General features: G+C 42.4%; 1 long non-coding RNA gene, 1 other non-coding gene and 1 pseudogene across 4 annotated transcripts; all 3 read left to right on the plus strand.

The window, feature by feature from the left end:
• Positions 1–14: 14 nt before the first annotated feature.
• Positions 15–21,756, plus strand: LOC107533320 (uncharacterized). 3 transcript variants are annotated; one of them, XR_015714410.1, is made up of 4 exons: positions 15–238; positions 19,273–19,395; positions 20,031–20,117; positions 21,552–21,756. It is a non-coding gene; the product is annotated as an uncharacterized LOC107533320 (long non-coding RNA). The 3 variants fall into 3 exon arrangements; XR_015714409.1 differs by lacking the exon at positions 15–238 and adding an exon at positions 13,855–14,487; XR_015714408.1 differs by lacking the exon at positions 15–238 and having other exon boundaries at positions 18,558–19,395.
• LOC148093339 (small nucleolar RNA U3) lies at positions 3,706–3,908 on the plus strand (annotated as a pseudogene).
• LOC148093340 (U2 spliceosomal RNA) lies at positions 10,259–10,449 on the plus strand. The gene has a single exon (XR_015714431.1). It is a non-coding gene; the product is annotated as a U2 spliceosomal RNA (small nuclear RNA).
• Positions 21,757–22,715: the final 959 nt, after the last annotated feature.

Below are 22,715 nucleotides of genomic sequence, written 5' to 3' on the forward strand. Positions count from 1 at the left end.
GGAAGCCGTAGCCCTGATTCGACAGCGGGCTCTCCCATGGACCAGTCCTGGAGGGCAGTGCCCAGCCGAAGGCCGAGCGGAGCGCAGAGGACCGAGTTAGAAGCGGACAGACGCGGAGGGATTGGTTTAAGTCGAGGCCTGGCCGCAGGAGTCGGGTTCCGGGCAGAGTCAGATCTAAGGCTCATTAGACGCTTTCCCGCAGGCTTTTCCCTGTTTCTTCGACGTTATGCAACGACGTGTAAGTATTTACAAAGATAAGCCTGAATGTGCATTTTAAGTGGGAGCATTGTATGGCATTTGAATTCTATCTCAAGGAGACCGTTACCAGAACCAACACACACCCCAAAACCCAACCCCCCAAACCAAAATCAACCTACCTGGGTTTGATGGTTTTTTTGTAGTGTAGCGTCTTATATAACTTTTTATATCTTGGTTTGCATGGATACTGTATTTCATGGTTTTTGTGAGGAGTTTTTTTGAGCTCAGAATTCATTTTTTGTTCTCTCATTGCGCTGATGTGTTTAGTAACGTGAATTTTCTTCTGATCACTGCTTAAAAGGTATCTCGTGTTATTTGTAATAGCCCCCAAAATGGAAACAACCCAGTGTACATCAGCTGATGGTTTAATGTTGATATATCCATACAATGGAATATTACTAAGTTGTAAAAAGAGATTAAGTACCAATACATGTTATAACACTGAAAGAAGCCGGATGCAAAGATCACATATTGTAAGATTCCACTTATATGAAATGTGGGACTAGACAAATCCACAGAGACAAAAGGTAGATTAGTAGTTGCCTTGGGCTGGGGTTGAAGTAGAGGATTATACAAATTTTAGCTTAAAATAATTTGCCATTCTGATGGGAGGAAACTTGTGTCTTAGCATTATTTTAATTATATGTTTCCCTGATTGTTCCTGAGAAATTATGTCTTTTTAATTTGTCAGGTCTAGTTTTATCAACATGTGAAATTCTGTTTCTTCTGTTATTTTTAATACATCCAACTGAGGCCCTGGCCCGGTAGCTCATTTGGTTAGAGCATCATCCCAATACACCAAGGTTTCAGATTTGATCCCACTCAGGGCACATACAAGAATCAACCAATGAAAAATTTGAAAACATTCATAAAGATATGTGTACCCCTATGTTCACTTCAGCATTATTCACAGTAGCCAAGAGATGTGATATATTGTTGTTTTGATTGAAGTTTGTGAATAAATTCAGCTTCACACAGATACACAGATGGAAAAGGATGGCATATTTTTACAGCCTCTTCGGATAATTGTGTGCGGTCTTCTTTGATGCTGCGGCAGAATTTACAAGTGGTCTTTTTTTTTTTTTCTCTTCACCCAAGGGGTGAGGATATTTTTTCCATTGATTTACAGAGAAACTCAAAATGACCAATAAATATAAAAAGATGCTCATTCTCATTAGTAATTAGAAAAAAATGCAAATTAAAACAATAAAATAACATTGCTTAACTATAAAATATAAAATACAAAAACATAAAATACAAAACAAATTTGTACATACGTATTCTACACCCAGCGAGTTCATTTTTATTTTATTTTTTTTAATTATCACCCAAGGATACTGTTTTTTGCTGATTTTAGAGAGAGAAAGGCAGAGAGACAGAAACATCGATGTGAGAGAGAAATATTGATTGGTTGCCTCTCGTGTGCACCCCGACCAAGACTGAACCCACAACCTAGATATGTGCCCTGGACAGGAAATGAACCCTGGACCTTTTTGTGTCTGGGCAACACTTCAACCAACTGAGTCACACCTGCCAGGGGACAAGTTCATCTTTAAAGTAACTCATACATATGTGCAATGAGAGATGTTCAAGAATGTGTATGGCAGCATTATTCATGATGGAAAAAATGTGCAAACAACCCAAAGAGGTTCTTCCACTAGAGACTGGGTACATTGTGATATACTCATACAAAATATCCCAGTCAGCAGTTAAACTACAGCTACATGGGACACATAAATAAATCTTTAAAATATGTGAACAAAAGTATGGCATGTAGGAATATAGGGTGTCCCAAAAAAAGGTATACACACACTTTGAATAATTATAAAGGTAGTGTTTGTTAAAATACATTTCATTTTCAAAATTGAGCTATCAGCTGTTAAAGTGTGTATACGTAATAGGATGTTATATTTTTTCCTTCCTGATTTTTTAGTAACTTTTTATTTTGAAATAGTTTAAGATTCACAAGAAATTGCAAAAAATAATACAGATTTTCCATCTATTCTTCCCCCAGCTTCCCCCAGTGAAGGTATCTTACATAATCATAGTGCATTCTCAAAACCAGGACACTGACATTGCTGCACTAGTATTAACTCAAGTACAGTCCTTATCTAGTTGTTGCTTTTTTTTTCTGGGGCTGGGGGAGGGAGGAAATAACATAGTTCTGTGGGTAATACATGAATAATAAAGTTCTGTGACATTTTATCGCTCCTGTACGTTCAAGTAACCATTCCCACAACTGGGATACAAAACTGTAAAGAAGCTCCCTTGTGTTCACCTTCCCCCAACCCTGGATAGCATGTGCTTATGCAGGGACAACAACATTGATACATTTAAAAAATCACAATAGTTCTTTCTTGAGAATAATCATGAAGGTACACACATGGGACTTCTCAGGTAGAGCAATCTTCAATCTCTTAGCTTAGTTGACGGGTACAAGTTTATTGTTTTTTAACTGTATGTATACAGTTTCATCTATTTCCAACTTTTTAAAGAAAAATGCAACCCAGCCAGGTGTGGCTCAGTGGTTGAGCGTCGATCTAGGATCCAGGCGATCAGGGTTCGATTCCTGGTCAGGGCACATGCCCTGGTTGCGGGCTTGATCAATGACTCTCTCATCATTGATGTTTCTATCTCTCTCCCTCTCCTTTCCTCTTTCTGAAATCAATAAAGATATATATATATTTTTTAATTTTTTGAAAAGAAAAATGCAGAATGGAAATCATAACTATTAAGGTAGTAGACATTAATCCAATATATTAGGAATCACAATAAAAAATTGGAATGGTTTACAAATTAAAATACATTTTCAGATTGGAATTTTTTTGGATCCAGCTACATCCTATTTACAAGAGACACATCTAAAACTTAAGTACAGCCCAGCTGGCATGGCTCAGCAGTTGAGCATCGACCTATGACCCAGGAGATGGTGGTTCAATTCCTGGTCAGTCGGGGCACATGCCCAGGCTGCAGGCTCAATCTCCAGCGGGGGGCGTGTGGGAGGCAGCCGATCCATGACTCATCATTGATATTTCTGTCTCTCCCTTTCCCTTCCACTCTCTGAAATCAATAAAAACATATTTAGAAAAATTTAAAATAAAGCTTAAGTACATAGAAGATTAAAATGAGAAGGATGAAGAAATATATAACAGACAAATAGTAATAAAAGAAAACCAAATAGAAGAACACCAAAATTGCAAGGATGACTTCAAAACTATTATGAATATATCCTACCACAATGGAGGCTGTAGATAGATTTATCCAAATGAACACACAATAGAAACTCCTTTAATAACAGCTTTAGTGAAGCATAATTTAAATACCATTAAACTCATTCATTTAGGTGTACAATTCAAGTGATTTTTAGTAAATTCACTGAGTTGTGCAACTATCAGTATGAACCAGTTTTAGAACATTTCCATCAAGCCAATAAGATACCTCGTGCCTAAGACTATAGTTTCAGGGATCATTTCTATAGTTCGTTACTAGAGGACTTTCTCTGCATGTGTAGAGCCCCCAAAACCACAAGAAGGAGGCGCTCTCTCTGGGGTGTGGCAGCTCTTGATGTTGTTTCAGTAGCTGCCATTTGCCTTCAATGACTGTTCTCTCTCTTTTGAGAGAGTAGGAGGGGAGAGAACAGTCTGAATGGTTTAATTAAAAAAAAAAAAAAAGCCTCATGCCTGTTTAATTGGGCTCCCACCCCCAGCCCATGCAAACACTAACTTACTGTTCCTATGACTCTGCCTATTCTGGATGTTTCATATAAATGGAATCATACAACACATGGTCCTTTGTGACTGGTTTCCTTCTCTGAACAAGTTTTCAAGTTTCATCCATGTAGCGTGTATCAGAACTTCATTTCTTTGTATTGCCAAGTAATATTTCATTGTATGGATAACTAGATTTTGTTTATCCATTCCCTAGTTGATGGGCTCTTGGGTTTTCCCCCTTTGGCAATTATAAAACATGTTATTGTCACAGAACTTGATGTTCTCTGCTTGGGTGTTCTGTTCAAGATCAAGATGTGGTCATTGTTAAGTAGTTTTATTTACTTGCAGCAAGTAAAGGAGACGGGACTCACATTCAAAGCTCTGTCTCCCAGGAGGGCCTAGTCATTGCTTATATACACTATTTGGTCAGTTACACACTAATTTCTTCTTTGCAGTTGGCCACACTTACCCCGTTGAGTTCCTGTTAAGCTCATCATGTTCTCAGCTGCATCTGCAAAATACTGCGCTGCATTTAACATTTAGCAAGATTAGCATTTAGTAAGAACTACCCAGACCTTGAAACCCATGTCCTTTCTAACTTTATGAACACTTGTGTGCAAGTCTTTTGTGTGGACATATCTTTTTATTTCTCTTGGGGTCAAACAGTAATTTATGTTTTAAAAAGGACCCTTACAAAATGATTTTTCAAAATGGCCACACCATGTTACCATGCTCACCAAAAATGGAATGTTCCCTGAATTTTGAAAGCTGCTTTTTTCTGGTTCCCTTCTCCCTTCAAGATTCATATTTGTCAATAGAAATGATTTTTTTAGATATCAAGGATCCAATGTCCACTTCAGAGTTGTGCGTGTGTTTTTAAAAAGGTAAAAGGCTTTTGGAAAATAAGCCTCTTCTCTTAACTTTTTACTTTTTTTCATTTTATTAAATTTATTGGGGTGCCCTGGCCACTGTGGCTCAGTTGATTAGAGTGTTTTCCCATGTACCAAAGGGTGTGGGTTCAGTCCCCAGTTGGGGCATGTGTGGAAGGCAGCCAATTGATGTTTCTCACATCGATGTTTCTCTCTTCCTCTCTCTCTAAAATCAATAAAAACGTATCCTGGGGTGAGGATTTAAAAAAATTTATTGGAGTGACACTGGCTAACAAAATTATACAGGTTTCAGGTGCACAATTCTGTAATGCATCATCTGTAAACTGTATTGTATGTTCACCACTCCAGTCTTTTCATAACTTTTTAAATGCAAGCTCTTTGCCTTAAAAAAAGGACTGGCCAGCCTGACTTCTGTTTTGTTTTTTGTTTTTTTTAAATATACCTTTATTGATTTCAGAGAGATGAAAGGAAGAGAGAGAGAGAGAGAAATATCAATGATGAGAGAGTCGTCATTGATTGGCTGCCTCCTGCACACCCTTTACTGGGGATTGAGCCCGCAACCCAGGCATGTGCCCTGACTGGGAATCAAACCACGATCTCCTGGATCCTAGGTCAATGCTCAACTACTGAGCCACACCTGGCTGGGCCTGGCTTCTGTTTTTATAAACAGTTTTATTGGCACAAGTCCCCAAAATTCATTTATGAATTTTCTATGGCCACTTCTTTGCTACATGGCAGAGGTGAATAGTTGCAAAATAGACCTTATGGCCCACAAAGCCTAAAGTATTTCCTATCTGTCCATTTACAAAAGAAGCTTGTAGACTCCTGTCTTAAACAGTAGTGTTATTGTCATAATTAGCTAGTTAAGATTAATAAAGGAAAGAAGAGCAAAGGAAAGGCCAGACATTATAAGCATGGTCATCAGAGCAGCTTTGCCAGGAAGCTATAGCTTCACACTCCCCAGGAAACCACTAGCCCATTCCCTACAGATCACTGGGGGAAGAAATCGAACAAAGGGGCAGATGAACACATGCACAGTGAAGTTGGGGTGATACAGGGAAGGTGCTTGCCTGTCAGTCTAACCTGGGAAAAAGATCATTGGCTTGTAGGGTGAATTGGCAAGTGCGGGAAATCTTAGATTAAAATCCACAAAGAGTTCTCTCTTCTTGCTCTCACTTGCTCCATGACCCACAGTCACCCTATGCCCTTGCCTACCATGTAGCCTTAAGCAGCTGCATGGCCTATGGCCATGCAGACCCCACTCCCAATGGACTGCAGCTGGGAACACAAGATAAGCTAGCCAGGTGCTAGACTAGACTGTGCTTTAATGTAGAGTGGAGGCTCTGGGCAGTGGCCTTAATTCTAGCCCTTCTGAAGACAAGCTTTGACTTTTTCTATGGCGGGATGAATGGAGATGATACCTTGAAGAGGAACTCCCTTAATTTTACATCATCAATAAAGCTTTCCGTGATACCCCATCCTCCCATGGAGGCCTCAGGAAATTATTTTCCCAATGGCACTTCAAGAACTCCACTTCCACTGATAACAGTAGAAGGTTCAGAAATTTGCACTAAATACAAATAATTAAACTACAGTTTGGGGGGGCTAAGAATAGAACGGAGTATATAGCAAGCTAACTTGACCTAGAACAGTAAGTTCAGCTTGCAATTTAAGCCCCAATGCAATGACTGCTTCAAGGAGTTTACAGTTGGGGACATAGCCATTAATTGGATTACTGGCAAGGATGCTGACTTCCAGGTCATGTGGATGTAGGAATGCTTAAACAGGAAAAAAAGCCAATATTCTTCCTAGGCTGTTTGCTCAGGTTAAACCGCTGAACAGGCTCACTGTCAGGTGGTTTTTTTCTGTCAAATTACTCCTTCTTTATGGAAGACAAAAGCATTTCCATTACCAGTTTACAGCTTTGTTAGCATTCTGCAAAATAAATGTTATGCTTTCTGGGGTGATAGAAATGTTTTATATCTGAATTGGGGTGGTGATTTATGGGGGTGTAAACATTTGTCAGATCTCATCAACCTGTACATTTAAAATGGTTTTTTTATTATGTGTAAATTACATTTTGAGACAAAATTAAACAATTTTAAGATATATTGAAAGAAATTATTGCCTGCATGAAATATATGTTTAAAGATGTTTTTGGTCTTGGAAATAGGGGATAGAAAAAGAACAGATATTGAACTATAAAACTCTGTGATTCATCAATTAGCACAAACTTCCATTTCATGGTGTTCACCTTTTGACTTTGAACATAAATTATGTGGTCAAAGATGTAAAGATTTTGAACTGTTAATTCAAATTGCATTGTCTTACCATATTTGTCTCCAAAGTGCTACCCTTCAAAAAAGAAGGTACTATGTTTAGAGATCTTTTTGGAAATGTTCGACAAGATTTAGATTTTTTTAATTTTTTTCCTTTTTATTAAATTTATTGGGGTGACACTGGTTGGCAAAATTATACAGGTTTCAGGTGTACAATTCCACAACATATCATCTGTATTGTGTTCACCAACCAAGTCAAGTCTCCTTCCATCACCCTTTATCCCCCCCATACCCTCCTCCACCTCTTCCCTCTATCCCTCCTCCTGGCAATAACCACACTCTTGTCCATATCCATGAATTCTTTTTTTTCTTTTCTGTTCAATCCCTCCACCACCACCACCACCCTCCTCCAACCCGGCTCCTCAATACCCACCCCCAACAGCTGTCTGCCTGCTCTCTATCTATGAGTCAATTTCTACTTTGCTTGTTAGTTCATTTTGTTCATTAGATTCCACATACAAGTGAAATCATATGGTATTTGTCTTTCTCTGAGTAGCTGATTTCACTTAGCATAATACTTTCCAGGTTCCATCCATGCTGTCGCAAAGGGTAAGATTTCCTTCTTTCTTATGTCAAAAACTATTCCATTGTGTAAATGTACCACAGCTTTTTTCTACCCACTCATCTACTTATGGGCACTTGAGCTGCTACCAAACCTTGGCTATTGTAAATAATGTTGCAGTGAACATAGGGATGCATATATTCTTTCAAAGTAGTGTTTTGGGTTTCTTTGGATAAATTCCCAGAAGTGGAATCACTGGGTTAGAATTATTTTTTTAACTTAAATATGTATTGATTTCAGAGAGAGGAAGGGAGAGGGAGAGAGATAGACACATCGATGAGTCATTGATTGGCTGCCTCCTGCACACCCCCTACTGGGGATCAAGCCTGCAGCCCAAGCATGTGCCCAGATGGAAATCGAAGCAATTGCCTGGGTTATAGGTTGATGCTCAACCACTGAGCCATGCTGGTTGGGCTGGGTTAGAATTTTTAACAAACATTGATCTCTAGCATCCAAAAACATTAAGATTATATGTGCACAAAGAAAATTACATTTTTACTATACAGTTGACCTTTAAAGAACACTGGTTTGAACTGCACAAGTCCACTTATATGCAAATTTTTTAAAGACAGCTTTATTGAAATATAAAAAACTGCAAATATTAAAGGTATACAATTTGATGGGTTTGGACATATGAAAACACTAGTGAAACTATCACCATAATCAAGGTAATAGACATATCCAACACCTCCCAGAGTTTCCTTGTGTCTCTCTTCTGTGTGTGTGGGAAGAGAACTTAAGAGATTTGCCCTCTTAACAAATTTTGAAATGGACAATTCTGTATTGTAAACTATGGACACTATGTTATACAGCAGCGCTCTAGAAATAATTCATCTAACATAACTAAACTTAATACCCATTGAACAATAATAACTCCCCATTTTCCTCACCTCCCAATCCCTGGAAATCACTATTGTATCCTCTGCTTCTATGACTTTGACCATTTTAGTAGTTTTTCAATAAATAGTCAGCCCTCTATATCTCCATTTCACAGCCACAGATTCAACCAAAATACTGTTTTCAATCCATGGGTCAGAACCCATGGATATGGAGGGCCAACTATATCATTGGTCTATGCCATTTTATATCATCTGTGGGGTTCCTGGAACCAGTCTCCTCCAGATATTGAGGTACAACTGGAGTTAAGTTTTTGAGGAGTTCAAAGTTATATGAAGTATATTGGGCTGTCTTGACCTAGATTTTTAACGGTATCAGTGCCCCTAACACCCACATTGTTCAGAGTCAATTGTGTAGTACTTAGAAAAAAACAATTTTAAGAAAAACATGAGAAAATATGGCGTTCCTAGGAAGATATCTGATGATAAATGTGCCAAACCTCCATAGAAAAATATATAAAACTTTACTGAAACACATTAAAGAATGCCTAAATAAGTGCAGATACTGAGTTGATGGCCTGAAAGATTTAACAACATAAAGATGTTGATTCTACCAGTACTAATTCAGTTAAATTCCAGACATGATACCAGAATGATTTTTTGTGGACCTCTGCAAGCTTACTGTTAACTGCATATGAAGAAATAAAGGGCACAGCCCTGGCCAGTGTGCTCAGTGGTTAGAGCATCAGCCCATGCACAAAAGGATCTTGGGTTCGATTCCCAGTCAAGAGTACATACCTGGGTTGCAAGTTCTATCCTCAGCCCTGGTTGGGGTGCATGCAGCAGGCAACCAATCAATGTGTCTCTCTCACACTGATGTCTCTCTCTCTCTCTCTCTCTGTCTGTCTGTCTGAAAAGCAATGGAAAAAATATCCTCAGGTGAGGATAAAAAAAAAACAATGGAAAAATATCCTCAGCTGATTCACAAAAAAAATGTATCTACAGACTAGGTAACTCAAGAGAGGCAGTAGCAGCACCACAGTGGGGGTTGCAGCCAGGCCTTAAGCCCTGCCCAGGGCCCATAGCTCAAGGGTCCCTGTGCATCACAGAGCTTTGCCATTGTTGGGAGAGGGAGGGAGACTGCTGAGTGCCAAGGTGGTCACAGCAGAGAGGAGCAGAGGTTCCTCATGGGGAACAAACTGATCTGTTGCCTGAAGCCCAATGTCAGCCCCAGTCTGGGCCCACACTCCAGGTGAGTGAAGCCTGACAATGAGTCTGAGGTCTATGAGGCGGAGGCCAAGACTCAGTGACAGTTCCACCAGCCCAATCTGCTCTGGAGCCTGTCAAGTTGGATTTTGGAGCCTTCCAGGGCCACAATGTGCAGCATCTGAGCAACAAGGAGATGCCCAAAGAGGTACCTTTAGAATCAAACCCTTCTGACTACCCAAAGGCAAGCACAATTTTTCTGAACAAGTCTGAAACGAATGAGCAAGAGAAGAGGAACTTCTTAAACCACGTATTTCCAGTGCACCTTACCAAAAAATGTAACTCGCTCATGCTCAACAGTATTCCTAGATGGCAGCACAGCCAGCCAGCCTAATCTTAGAACCACAGTCCAGTGTGTGAGCTTAGAAATATGTTTCCTCCTAAAAAACAGAGATGGACCACTTCCTGGCCTTTGCCTAAGATCAAGCACAGATATCTGTTCTTATCAGTTTAACATCTGATCCATCCTCTATCTGAGGACAACATATTAAGTGGATTTTTGGAGCAGGGAGATGGAATCGGAGCTTTTTCCATTCATGCTGCACATCGACCTGGTATTGCAGTACTTCCAGGAATGGTGCAACCCCTTGGAAACAAAAAAGAAGAAAACAGAGCTGGAAGTAGATCATATGATATTTTTGATGAAAAAACATGTCCATTCATATGAGAAATGGTTCCAGAGGATACTTTAAGCATAATCCCAAAGCCAGATTTATATACAGATTTTGTTCGTCAGAGCCACACAGCTAACAGCTGGCTGCAATAGTAACTGGTTTACTTTGAAAGGCTTTTGACTTATGCCAAGATTGACATTTGTCCCACTAACTGGAAAAGAATTGCTTTGGGAGCCATTATTCTTGCCTATGAGTTTCAGGACAATTGGGCTGTATGGAAAGTGGACTACTGCCAGCTCCTCAAGGACATAATTACAGTTGAAGACATAAATTTTGCCTATAAACATAGCCCAGTGAAGAAGACCCACCTGCACCAGATAATCCCAGGAATAAATCACTCCAATATTAAGCATAATTTCTAGGTGATCATCATCTCAAAATTGACCATTAGTCCTGGCCATGGAAAAAAGCACATTCAGTAAGCAGGAAGGTCAGAGTAAGCCTCCATGCAGCTGCAGCGGTCCCACCTGGGCCAGATGATGTGCTCCATGGCAAACTGCTTGCTTCTGAAGAAGAAAGCATTAGAGACAGTCCAGGTGAAATACTGTTGCTGCTTAGAAAGTGGAAGCAGAAAGACCCTCAGGCCTAAATAACCACCAGAGGCTCCTCAGATAGCCTCCATGATGGGAGGATGTTCACTGATTCTGTTTAGAGAAGGGCCTCAGTTCCAGGTTGGCTGTGGAAGCCCAGGGAGGCATGCACTTCCTGGGACTATGTGCTGGTGGTAGATGGTACCACTCTGTCACCCAGGCCCACCCCGGGCAGAAGCTGCTCAGTGCATCCCTGAATTTCCCTTCATACTGGAGACCTAAAAGCAGCTGAAAAGTGGTTTCAAGATGTGGAGGAATTAACACAGAAACTGGATGGACTGCAGGGGAAGATAATGGTTTTAAAAAACAGAGCTTTCCTTCACCACAGTCAGGATAACTTCACAGAAGCTTAGAGATTCACAGAAATTTTAAGGATTGACCCAACAAATGCAGTGGGCAACAACAATGCTGCCATGTGTCAGCTCCACCTGGGCAAACTCAGGAACTCCCTGCAGCAGCTTGAGGCATTGAGTATTCAAAAAATTAAAAATATCAGAGAACAGCAGAGTCCAGCAGGTATAGCTAAGTGGTTAAGTGTAGACCCATCCACCAAGAGGTCACTGGTTCAATTCCCTGTCAGAGAACATGCCCAGATTGGGGGCTCACTCCCCAGTAGGGGGTGTGCAGGAGGCAGCCCATTGATGTTTCTCTCTCTCTCCCCCTTTTCCCTCTCCTTTCCTCTCTCTCTAAAAATCAATAAAAACATTTTTTTTAAAAAGCTGAAAAATGTAATATAAACCATTCTTACTCTATGCTTATGTGTCTATAGCACTTATATATATGGGAGACACCAAAAAAATAAAAATTGTTTTTTAACTTCGTGTAATGTTGCAAAAGGGGTATTTAAAGGGTTATCTATGGCCTTAAATGCTTATATTAAAAAACAAAGGCTGAAAAATAATGTTAGATTTCCAACTTAAGGATAAGACATTGATTTAAAAAAATAAAACAATCCCACATTTGCAACATTTACAGTTTCCCTCCCACTCTGAATTTCCTCGTACAAAGGTGAAGTCCCAGCAGAAGTCTTCTCAAGACTGAAGATACTCACATGTAACGTCAATTGGGCTTTCCCACATGCTTCCATTCCTAGGGCTTCTCTTCACTGTGAGTTCTCACATGTTTCTTATGGAATGAGTGACCACTGAAGTTTCCCACAGTGATTGCATTGGTACATCTTCTCCCTTATATGTACCCTCTTGTGGGCAGTTGGGTTAGAGCCCCTATTGAAGGTTTTTCCACAGTCACAGCATTGGTAGGGCTTCTCCCCAGTATGGGTTCTCATGTGCACCAGCAGATAGAACTTCCTGCTTAAGTTTTTGCTGCAGTCACTGCACAGATAGTTTCTCCCCAGTATGCACTCTTATGCAGTCAGGTCACTGCTCCTGATGGCTTTTCCCCAGTAACAGCATTCATATAGTTTCTCCCAAGTGTGTGTACCCTCTTGTGTATGAAAAGGCTTGAGCTAGATCTGAAGAATTTCCCACACAGGTTATATGCCTACAGTTTCTCTACAGTGTGAGTTCCCAAGTGTGTCCTAAAGGATTAGTGATGACTAACAGCTTTCCTGTACCAAAAACATTCATATGGTTTCTCCCCAGCATGAGCTTGAGCATGGATTTTAAGGGTTGAAGGATAATAGCACTTTCCCACATTCTTTACATTCATTGCACTTCTCTCTCGTGTAATTTCTCTTGGGCAAAAAAATGTCAATTTCTGATGACTTCTCCACATAGATTATATTCATGGGGTTTCACTCCAGGATGAGTTGGTGCCTGTTACTTAAGGGATAAGTGGTAACTAAATGCTTCTCATTTTCATTGCACTCACAAGGATTCTCCCCCAGAGAAAGTCTGAAGTATCAAGAAAGCAAAATCCCACACTGGAAGTTGCTACCATTTCCAGAGCCTGCCTGCTGCTTCCAGCCTCTTTGAGTTCTTTCAAATTAAGGTGAATGCTCTGCCACAACGTTCTATCACAGTCATGACATTCATACTGCTTATTATGTACAGACTTTTTTTCTGATAATTGTTTAAACAAAAACTGAATTACATGTTAATATTCACTATCTGAGTCATAGTTGTGGATATGCTTGTGGGAATTCTCCATGAATAAATAAATTTTGAAATTGGTATAGAATGTTCCCTAAACTCATAATACTCAGAGACTCTCTCCTAAGAAATGACTTCTCTTGAGTGAAGGTCACTGGCCCCAACTGTCTCTCCTTGTGGCTGTACTGTTCTTTTCCCTCAAGGCAAACCCAGACTTCCACTACAGAAAGCCAGCAATGAGCCCTGGACAGCCCTTACCCTTTTCCTGCCAGTAGATGGTTTTTCCCAAATTTTATTCTGCTTTGCAGTAGTCTCTTTGGTTTTAGGTTGAAGTCAAGACTTCTAGTCTGAAATTAATGGAAAGAAAAAAACTAAACTCTTAAAGAAATAAATGAGATAAAGGTAATTTTTTTAAATATGCCAGGTCCATGCTAATTTTTTTTCAGACACGGACCCTCAGCATGAGAAGTCAATGTGACAGGGAATAGACCAGCAGCAGACCTCAAGGATTTCAGCAATGTGAAGAACTTGATAATGATAGGAACAAGAAGTGGAAAGTGGCAGGTGACTTGCTAAGAAATAATTTTGTCAAAAATTAGATGGGAGCTAATAGTCTGATAGAGGGGTACTATTAGGCAAGCAAAGTTTGGGAACAGCGGGGGGGGGGGGCGGAATGGACAAACAAGTAGGCTATGTTCCAGTAACACTTCATTTACAAAAGTGGAAATGTTCTGGAAAGAGGAAGCAGGACAAAGCTTTCACTGAGAGCAAAAGAAAGTGGAGAGAAAAGAGAGGAGGTGAGAAAGGAAAGCTGAAACTTCCAGAGGAAACTCACCCCCCAAGTAGGCTGAGACAATCTCTCAGACAAAATAACATTTTAGAAATTCCCTAAAGGGGCTCCTTTCATCCAGGGCTCACCTGCACTGGTGTGTGGGAGAATTCTCCTCTTGTTCCCCAGCTCCTCCTGCTCCACCTAAGTGAGCACAGTGTACTTACAGAGATGATACTCTGCACATGTAGGAGGGATGTGAAGGGATGACAAGGGACCACCCCCCCACCCAGAGTGGGGCCAGCGTTTTCAAGAGATGGGCATGTGTGACCCCATGAGCAGTAAATTGATGGTACCCAGGACCTAAAACTCAAACTAGCTAATGTCATGCCCTACAGGAATCAGGGATCCTCAGACCCAAGTACAGAGACACACTTAAGGAAAACCAAGCTTCTTATCAAGGAGAGAATAAAGTCATCATAATGGAGGAATCTTCATTCTCAAGAGATGTTAGACTAGGGGTTGGTGACTACAGCCCAAAGGTTAGCCACCTACTTTTGTAAATAAAGTTTTATTGGAACACACCCCTGTCTATTTCTTTAAGTACTATCTGTGGCTGCTTTGGCACTACATTGGCAGTGCTGAGTAGTTGCAACAGAGATCCTATTAGCCACTAAGCTGAAAATATTTCTTCTCTGGCCCTTAAAGGAAAAGTGTGCCTGCCCCTGCTCTACACTGTCACTCCTCAAAGTGTAGGTCACATCTCTTTCTTCACCACTCTCTTCCCAAGACCAAGAATGATTCCCGGGACATAGCGGGTGCTTAAGAAATATGTGCAGTAAAAATCTACCAGTGAAGACAAAGCTGGCCTTACCCACTGAGGTCAGGTTTTCCTGTAATTCTCCAGCATCACGTCTCTGTGCAGCATTTTCTGAACAGTGCCTATCAACAGATGAATGGATAAACAAAATGTATAGAACTCTGTTGGTGCAAAAAACATCCAAACTGATTTCCAAATAAAGGGAGTTTTTATAAGACCTTTATCTGACCCAAACTGACAACACATGTCAGGGAACAAGATCTCAGATGCTCCAGAGAATAACAGTTTTACAGCTTCTTTTTACGCATTTGAAATTAAGGAAGGACAGTAAGGAAGATTACTTGGAGGTTAAGAAAGCAAGGTAGGGATTGGATTACAGGATAGTTAACAAGATTATGTGCTTTCTTGAGGGTGGTTATGGCTTTTTTCAAGACACTGTTCATCTACATGCACAGAAGTAATGGACAGGGCCTGCAAAAGGCAAAGATAAGCCTTTTACTTATAAGTTATAGGCCTAGGGTGTGACTATACACCATGGCCTGCCCAGTTCAGAATTTATGACCAGATCACCCTCTGAGATTACTTTATGTAGAACCCCTTTTATTGTCTACAACTTACAATGGAATATCATTCAACCCTAAAAAGAAATGAAATTCTTACACATATACAAACAGTGTGTAGTGAGCCCTGGTCAGTTTGCTCAGCAGTTAGAGCATCGACCTGCAGATCAAAGGGTCTTCAGGTTTGATTCCTGGTCAAGGGCACATACCTCGGTTGCAGGTTTGATCCCTGGCCCTGGTAGGGGTTCATGGGGGAGGTAACCAATTGATGTGTCTCTCTCACGTCGATGTTTCTCTCTCTCTCTCCCTCCCTTCCACTCTCTCTCAAAATCAATGGAAAGCCCTAGCCAGTTTGGCTCAGTGCTTAAAGCATTGGACTGTGGACTGAAAGGTCCTGGGTTCAGTTCCAGCCAAGGGTACATACCTAGGTTGCAGGCTCGTCCCTGGTCCTGGTCAGGGCTCGTGGGGGAGGCAAACAATTGATGTGTCTTTCTCACATCGATGTTTCCCCCCTGCCCCTTCTTTCTACTCTGAGAAGCAATGGAAAAAATATCCTCGGGTAAAGACTGAAAACAAAACAAAAACATGTTTGTAGTGAATATGCTTGAATACACTATCTGCACAAGTACAAGGGTTTCTCTTGTCTACAATCCTATGAGTTGCTGGTTGAAGGCATAGGAATAGCTAACATTTTTTAGACATAAATTCTAATTCCCCAGCATGGATAAACTTTGAAAACATTATGCTAAGTGAAATAAGCTAGACACAAAAGGATAAATATTGTATGGTTCTTATATGAGGTACCTACAACTGTCAAATTCATAGAGAAATAAAGTAGAGCCCAGCTGGTGTGGCTCAGCAGTTAAGCATCAACCTATGATCCCGGAGACTGAGGTTCAATTCCTGGTCAGGGCACATGCCCAGTGTTGCAGGTTCGATTCCCCAATAGGGGCCATGCAGGAGGCAGCTGATCAATGACTCTCTCTCATCATTGATGTTTCTATCTCTCTCCCTCTCCTTTTCTCTCTGAAATCAATAAAGACATTTAAAAAAAAAAGTAGAATAGAGGTTGGCAGGGAGTTAGAGTTTGGGGAAATTTTTGTTTAATGCGTACAGTTTCAGTTGGGAAGATGAAAAAGTTCTGGACATGGTTAGTGATGGTTACACAGCAATGTTAATGTACCTAATACCACTGAAAAGTATCCTCAGAAAATGTTAAAAGGTAATTTTTGTTATGTATATTTTGCTACAATTTAAAAAAAGAAAATGACTGCAAGGCCACACAGCCACTGGTAACACAGTTGGCCTCTGGAGAAAAACAAGATACTGTGTATGCATTTGGCACTGTGATTTTTTACACTATAGTTTCCCAAATTATTTGAATGTTAAACAACAAAAAAAGCATACCCGTGTATTACTTGTGCAACTGAGAGAAATTAAACTGTCAAGTACTGTGAACAAAAAGCAGTCCCACAGAAAGTAACCTCACAGGGTGATCTGATCATAATTTCCTAACTGGGCAGGTAATGGTGAGTAGTCATGCCTCATGCCTATAACTTTTTAGTAAAAGGTTTACCTTGGCCTTAAGCAAGCCCTGTCCATTTTTCTTGTGCATCTAGGTTAACAAACCTTTGAAATACCAGAAGTAATATCCCTGGAGGAGGCATTAACCCTCAAGAGAGCACATAATCTTGTTAACTATCCTATAATTAAATCCCACCTTGCTTTCCCCAATCTTCCTCAGTCTCCTTCTTAATTTCAAATGCATTTTTTTAAAAACCTGCAAAACTGGGCACCTCCAAGCCCAGCACAAGTAGCAGCCATCTGTGGATTGCTTTGTAACTCTGTGGAGTAGACCTCTGCACAGCTGATCCTACACTGTAGTTGGAGGTCAGTGGGTCAGTGGTCAAAGCCCGTCCTAGCAGCTAATCGCCCTGAGGGTAAATCCCTCCCATTAAAGTGCCAACTGCAATTCAGGCTCAAGAGGAGGATGTACTCAGCCCACACATGGGGGCAGGGCACACCTTAAATGCCCAGTTAGGGTGACCATGGAAGGCTGTGCCAGTGAACCCCACAGGACATCTACTACATTTGGCCACTCTACGAAGCCTGGGAGACATAACAGCTCTATCTAATACATAGAAACAAACACTTGGAGGCTGCCAAAAGGTCCTAGAAGACAAAAAAATATCCAAATTGAAAGAAGAGAACAAAACTCCAGAAAAAGTACTAAACAAAAATGGAGACAAGCAATCTACTAGATGCAGAGTTCAAAACACTGGTTATAAGAATGCTCACTGAATTTAGTGAGAACCTCAACAGCATAAAAAAAGACCAATCAGAAATGAAGAATACACTAACTGAAATGAAGGATAATTTACAGGGAATCAACAGTAGAGTAGGTGAAGCCAAGAATCAGATCAGCAATTTGGAACATAACAAAGCAAAAAACACACAATCAGAACAGCAAAAAGAAAAAAAAATTACAGTTGACATACATTAATGAAGATAGTGTAAGGAGCCTCTGGGACAACTTCAAGCACGCCAACATTTTTATCATGTGGGTGCTGGAAAGAGAAGAGAGAACAAGAAATTGAAAACCTGTTTGAAAAAATAAGTCAGAAAACTTCCCTAAGTTTTGGTGAAGGAAATAGACTTACAAGTCCAGGAAGCACAGAGTCCCCAAAGAGGCCCACACAAGACACATCACAATTAAAATTCAAAAGGTTAAAGACAGAGAAAATCTTAAAAGCAGCAAGAGAAAAGCAATTAGTTACCTACAAGGGGCTCCCATAAGACCGTCAGCTGATTTCTGAACAGAAACTTTGCAGGCTAGAAGGCGTTGGCAAGACATATGCAAAGTGATGAAAAGCGAGGACCTACAACCAAGATTACTCTGTTCAGCAAAGCTATTATTTAGAATCAAAGGACAAATAAAGAGCTTCCCAGACAAGGAAAAGCTAAAGGAGTTCATCACCGTCAGACCAGTATTACATGAAATGTTAAAGGGTCTTCTTGGAGAAGAAAAAAGGTTAAAAATACGAACAATAAATGGCAATAAGTACACATCTATCAACAATTGAACCTAAGAAAACAAAATAAATGAACAAGCAGAACAGAAACAGACTCATACAGAGAATATTTTGATGGTTGCCAGATGGGAGGGGCTTGAGGTGATGGGTGAAAAGGGTGAAGGGATTAAGAAGTACAAATTGGTTATTACAGAATAGTCATGGGGATGTAAAGGAGAACAGCATAGGGAATATTCTCATAACTATGCACAGTGTCAGATGGGTATGAGGTTTATCGGGATGACCACTTAGTAAGTTGTATAATGTCTAATCATTGGGGTGTACACCTGAAACTAATATAATAATGTATGTCAACTGTAATTGAAAAATAATGATTTAAAAAATAATTAAAAATTAAAAAGCCGATCAAGAAAAGAAAACTGCAAACTTATTCTTCTGAGCATTTGAGATGTTGCTCTCTGGCATATGTCCTCAGTCTGGCTCAAATAAACTCTCAAAAATTCTCTACACTTTTGGACATTTATTACGTCGACACCCTTCTCTCCTTAAAGAAAAGAAGTTCTAGCCCAAATATACTCCTTTTATTTTCTTTTGTCAGTAGCTCCCCTGCCCCACCCTTCTTCCTGGTTAGAGCACTGCCCAGATAAGCCAAGGTTTAGGGTTCAGTCTCAGGGCAGGGCACGTACAAGAAGCCACTGAACGCACCACTGAACGCACGAATCAGTGGAAGAGCAAATGGATATCTCTCTCTCGTCAATAAAATATTTTTTTATTAAAATTCTGCGGGGATCATAGCCTCTGGAGGAGAGGTGGAGCTGATTGGAGAAGTACACAGCTGAATAATCTTACTTTAATTTTAACTCCTGTTATTTTCATTATCACTCATTCTACTTCATTTTCTTTTCTTTTTTACAGTTATTTATTTACACTCACCCGAGAATCCTGAGAAAGTATTCTCCCAAGTGAATTTGTCAAGCGTAGGTAACTGAGAAAGTTTCACGATCTCACTTCAACGATGCTCGCAAAAGCAAGTCACAGGTAGAATTCTCTTTCAAAAGGAGGGCAGAAAGGGGTCTCCGTGATGTAAATTTCACAGGCACCTCTTCACCCCCAAACCCACGAAGTCCCCAGGTCACAGGACGGAAGGCGGGGCCGGGGCAACGCCAGCTCGGCTCCCACCTCCCGGGCGGTGGGGCCGCCCCGGGAGCCGCAGGTGGAGCCGTTACGGGGAAGGCGGCGGCCGGTGCGGCCGTTACGGGGGAGGCGGCGGCCGGTGCGGCCGTTACGGGAAAGGCGGCCGGTGCGGCCGTTACGGGGGAGGCGGCGGCCGGAGGAGCCGTTGCCGGGGAGGCGGCCGCCCTGGCGACGTGCTGTCCGCTCCTCGGCTCGGGGCTTGAACGGCTGGAAGGCTCCCCGCGGCCGGGGCGGACCGAGGCGTTGCAGCCCCAGGGCCTCCCGCGCGTGCGGGGCTGCGGGGCCTGCGGGCTGCACCCGGGACCTGGGGGTCAGAGCCCGGCGGGGGGCGGCCCTGGGAGCCCGGCCCCGGTTAGGGCCGATTGCACGAGGCCGCGCGACTGCCCCAGGCCCGCCAGGTAGAGGGAGGCTCAAAAAATGCTTTCCACTCATTCATTCATTCGTTCGTTCATTCAAATATTTGAGTCTTCCCTTCACAGGACTTTTATTTCAACCAGGGAAGAGGAAAGATGGTAGAACAAATATTCAGGACAGCGTCGTGTCAATGCCACATGGCAGTGTTTCCAGTACGTCTCCAAATTTCATTCTGAGGGGAGCTATTCAATCTTTGTTTGTTTTTGTTAAACCTTACCTGAGGATGTTTTCCGCTGCTTTTTCAGAGGCCGGGGGCTGGGGGGGGGGGGCCGACCACACGGAGAGAGGGGGCGAGACGCAGGGATGTGAGAGGGACCGGTCCATCGGCTGCCCCCAGCCGCCCCGGGCCCAGCCCGCAGCCCGCAGCCCGCAGCCCGCAGCCCGGTACGCGCCCCGGGCCGGGTCGAGGCCTCCACCCTTTGGAGGGCGACCGACGCTGGAACCGCTGAGCTCACCGGCCAGGGCCAATCATTGCTTTTTAAAGCCTTTTCAAAAATAAGTAGAACACGGAAAAAGGACAAAAAACAATTTTATACTGCGATGAATACTTTTAAAATCCACCACCTTATAAACCTCGTGTCCCCCCGCAATCTCAACCCCGGGTCCCCACCTGAAATTGAGAGTTACCCTGCCTTTATGGTAATTACTTCCCTGTCTTTATAATTTTACCACCTAAGTGTTCATTCCTAAGACCACAGTTTAATTTTGCCTCTTTTTGAGTTTTACGGAATCATACACTGGTTTTTTGTAATTTAGTTTCTTTTGCTCAGCGCTGTGGACGGACGCGTACTGCTCGGTGCAACTCGGGCTGGGGCCCGGCGCCCCGCCCCCACTGCCCCGCCCCCACTGCCCCGCCGAGGCTCACCCCGCGCCCGGCTGGGGGAGCGGGAAGGCGCGCCCCCGAGCTGCGCGGGCTGAGCGGAGGAAAGGAAGGAGCCTAGAGAAGCCGGAGGGGCCGTCAGGGACGGAGCCCCTTCCAGCCTGAGCGAGCAAGACAGTGGCGGGCACAGCGCCGGGAAAGCGAGCCTAGGAGGAAGACCAGCGCGGCTAAGAGCCGCCGGGCCCGGGGCGGGGCGGACGGGCGGGGCGGGGCGGGGCGGGGCGGGCGGGGCGGGGGCGGGCTCCTGGACCAGCGGCCCAATCCGGGGCGCAGGGGGCCAGGTGTGAGGGCGGGGCTTGGGCGGGGCCTCGCTGCTAGTTGCCCAGTCCTCAGGCTGCCCAATAAAAGCTTTCCCAGCTCTTTCCTCTACATCCCCAGACTATACCCGAGAACACCAGGCTTGCGAAGGTACCAGCCAGTCCGCAAAGCGGATCACGCCTCCGTTCATCCCATTCCTCCTTAAGGCTCTTGAAGAAGGTTTTAACTTTCTTTAGTAGGTTGTATCTTTCAACTAGGTTAACTCCTAGCCACTGTATATAATACACTTAATTTTTCTTTTCATTTCCCATTTTTTTATTATTGGGGAGTTCTGAGAGATGAGAGACATACTCTAACTTAAATCACAAATGTAAATCAGAGCATCCAACGGATACAGCAGGTGCCCAACAAATAAATATACGTTTCTTTCTCTTTCTCCCTTCTGAAGGGTAAAAAGAAGTCTACAAATGCTGGGAATTTCTCAATTTCTGTGTTATGAAGACATAACTTACATGCAAATCCAGGGACGTGCTGCCATCTGCTGGTAATGACGGGTATTACATACTATCTCAAGCAGCTATTCTTGAAACCAGTCACTTTCCTTCCCCATTAGAAAGGTCCTATTTTTTAAAAGTGTTTTCAAAAATAAAAATTTTTTTAAAGCATTTTCAAAGCACTATACATTTGGGTTATAACATCTGCCTAATGTTTGCGCTGTGGAGAAAGGAATGATGGTGGAGAGGAGTGACAATTTGACAGATGAGAAAACTGAGGCCCAGAGTCATCTGGACACAGAATTTCTCACACTTCATCCCCAGCAACCAGGCTGAAGGAATTTAGGGAATGTCTGTGGATTTCTGGGGAGAGAGTGAACAGCAAGTGCAAAGGCCCTGAGTGTTTGGCCTCGTTAACTAACAGCAGAAGCCCAGTGTCTGAAAGAGCTGAAGTGAGTTGGGCAGGATGGAGATTAGAAAAAAACTGAAGTCAGAAAAGTAACTGTCAAATTATACTGGGCCATCTGGACAACTATAGGAATTTGAGGTTTGACTCTGAGCGCAATGGGGAGCCCATGAAGGGTTTTGCGCTACAGGTACAACATTATCTGACACATATGATGTATATTTTTAAAAGACCTCTTTGTCTTTTGTTTGACTCAAGGGAGGCAAAGATCAAATCAGGGGAAAAATGGAAATGGCTGGATGAGGGTGGAAAGGGAAAAGGGACGGAGTTGGGACTTGGGTAGTAAGGCCAACCAGATGGGTATCTGCTGATGGATTTGATGTGTAGTTTGGAGCAAGGAGTCAAGAATGACTCCAAGGATTGTTTGTTTTCCACTGTCAAAAATAATTCTGGACATCAGTAAAGAGAGACTTCATTCAAAAAGATTATTGCAACAGGGAGAAAAGGCCTATTGCAATGAGGAGACCATAAGATTCTACAAGCGCCCAGCCGGGCGTGGCTCAGTGGTTAAGCGTCGACCTAGGATCCAGGCGATCAGGGTTCGATTCCTGGTCAGGGCACATGCCCGGGTTGCGGGCTGCAGCCGATCAATGACTCTCTCATCATTGATGTTTCTATCTCTATCTCTCCCTCTCCTTTCCTCTCTCTGAAA

Source organism: Miniopterus natalensis, chromosome 4 (genome assembly GCF_054644295.1).
Source record: "Miniopterus natalensis isolate mMinNat1 chromosome 4, mMinNat1.hap1, whole genome shotgun sequence".
NCBI lineage: Eukaryota > Metazoa > Chordata > Mammalia > Chiroptera > Miniopteridae > Miniopterus > Miniopterus natalensis.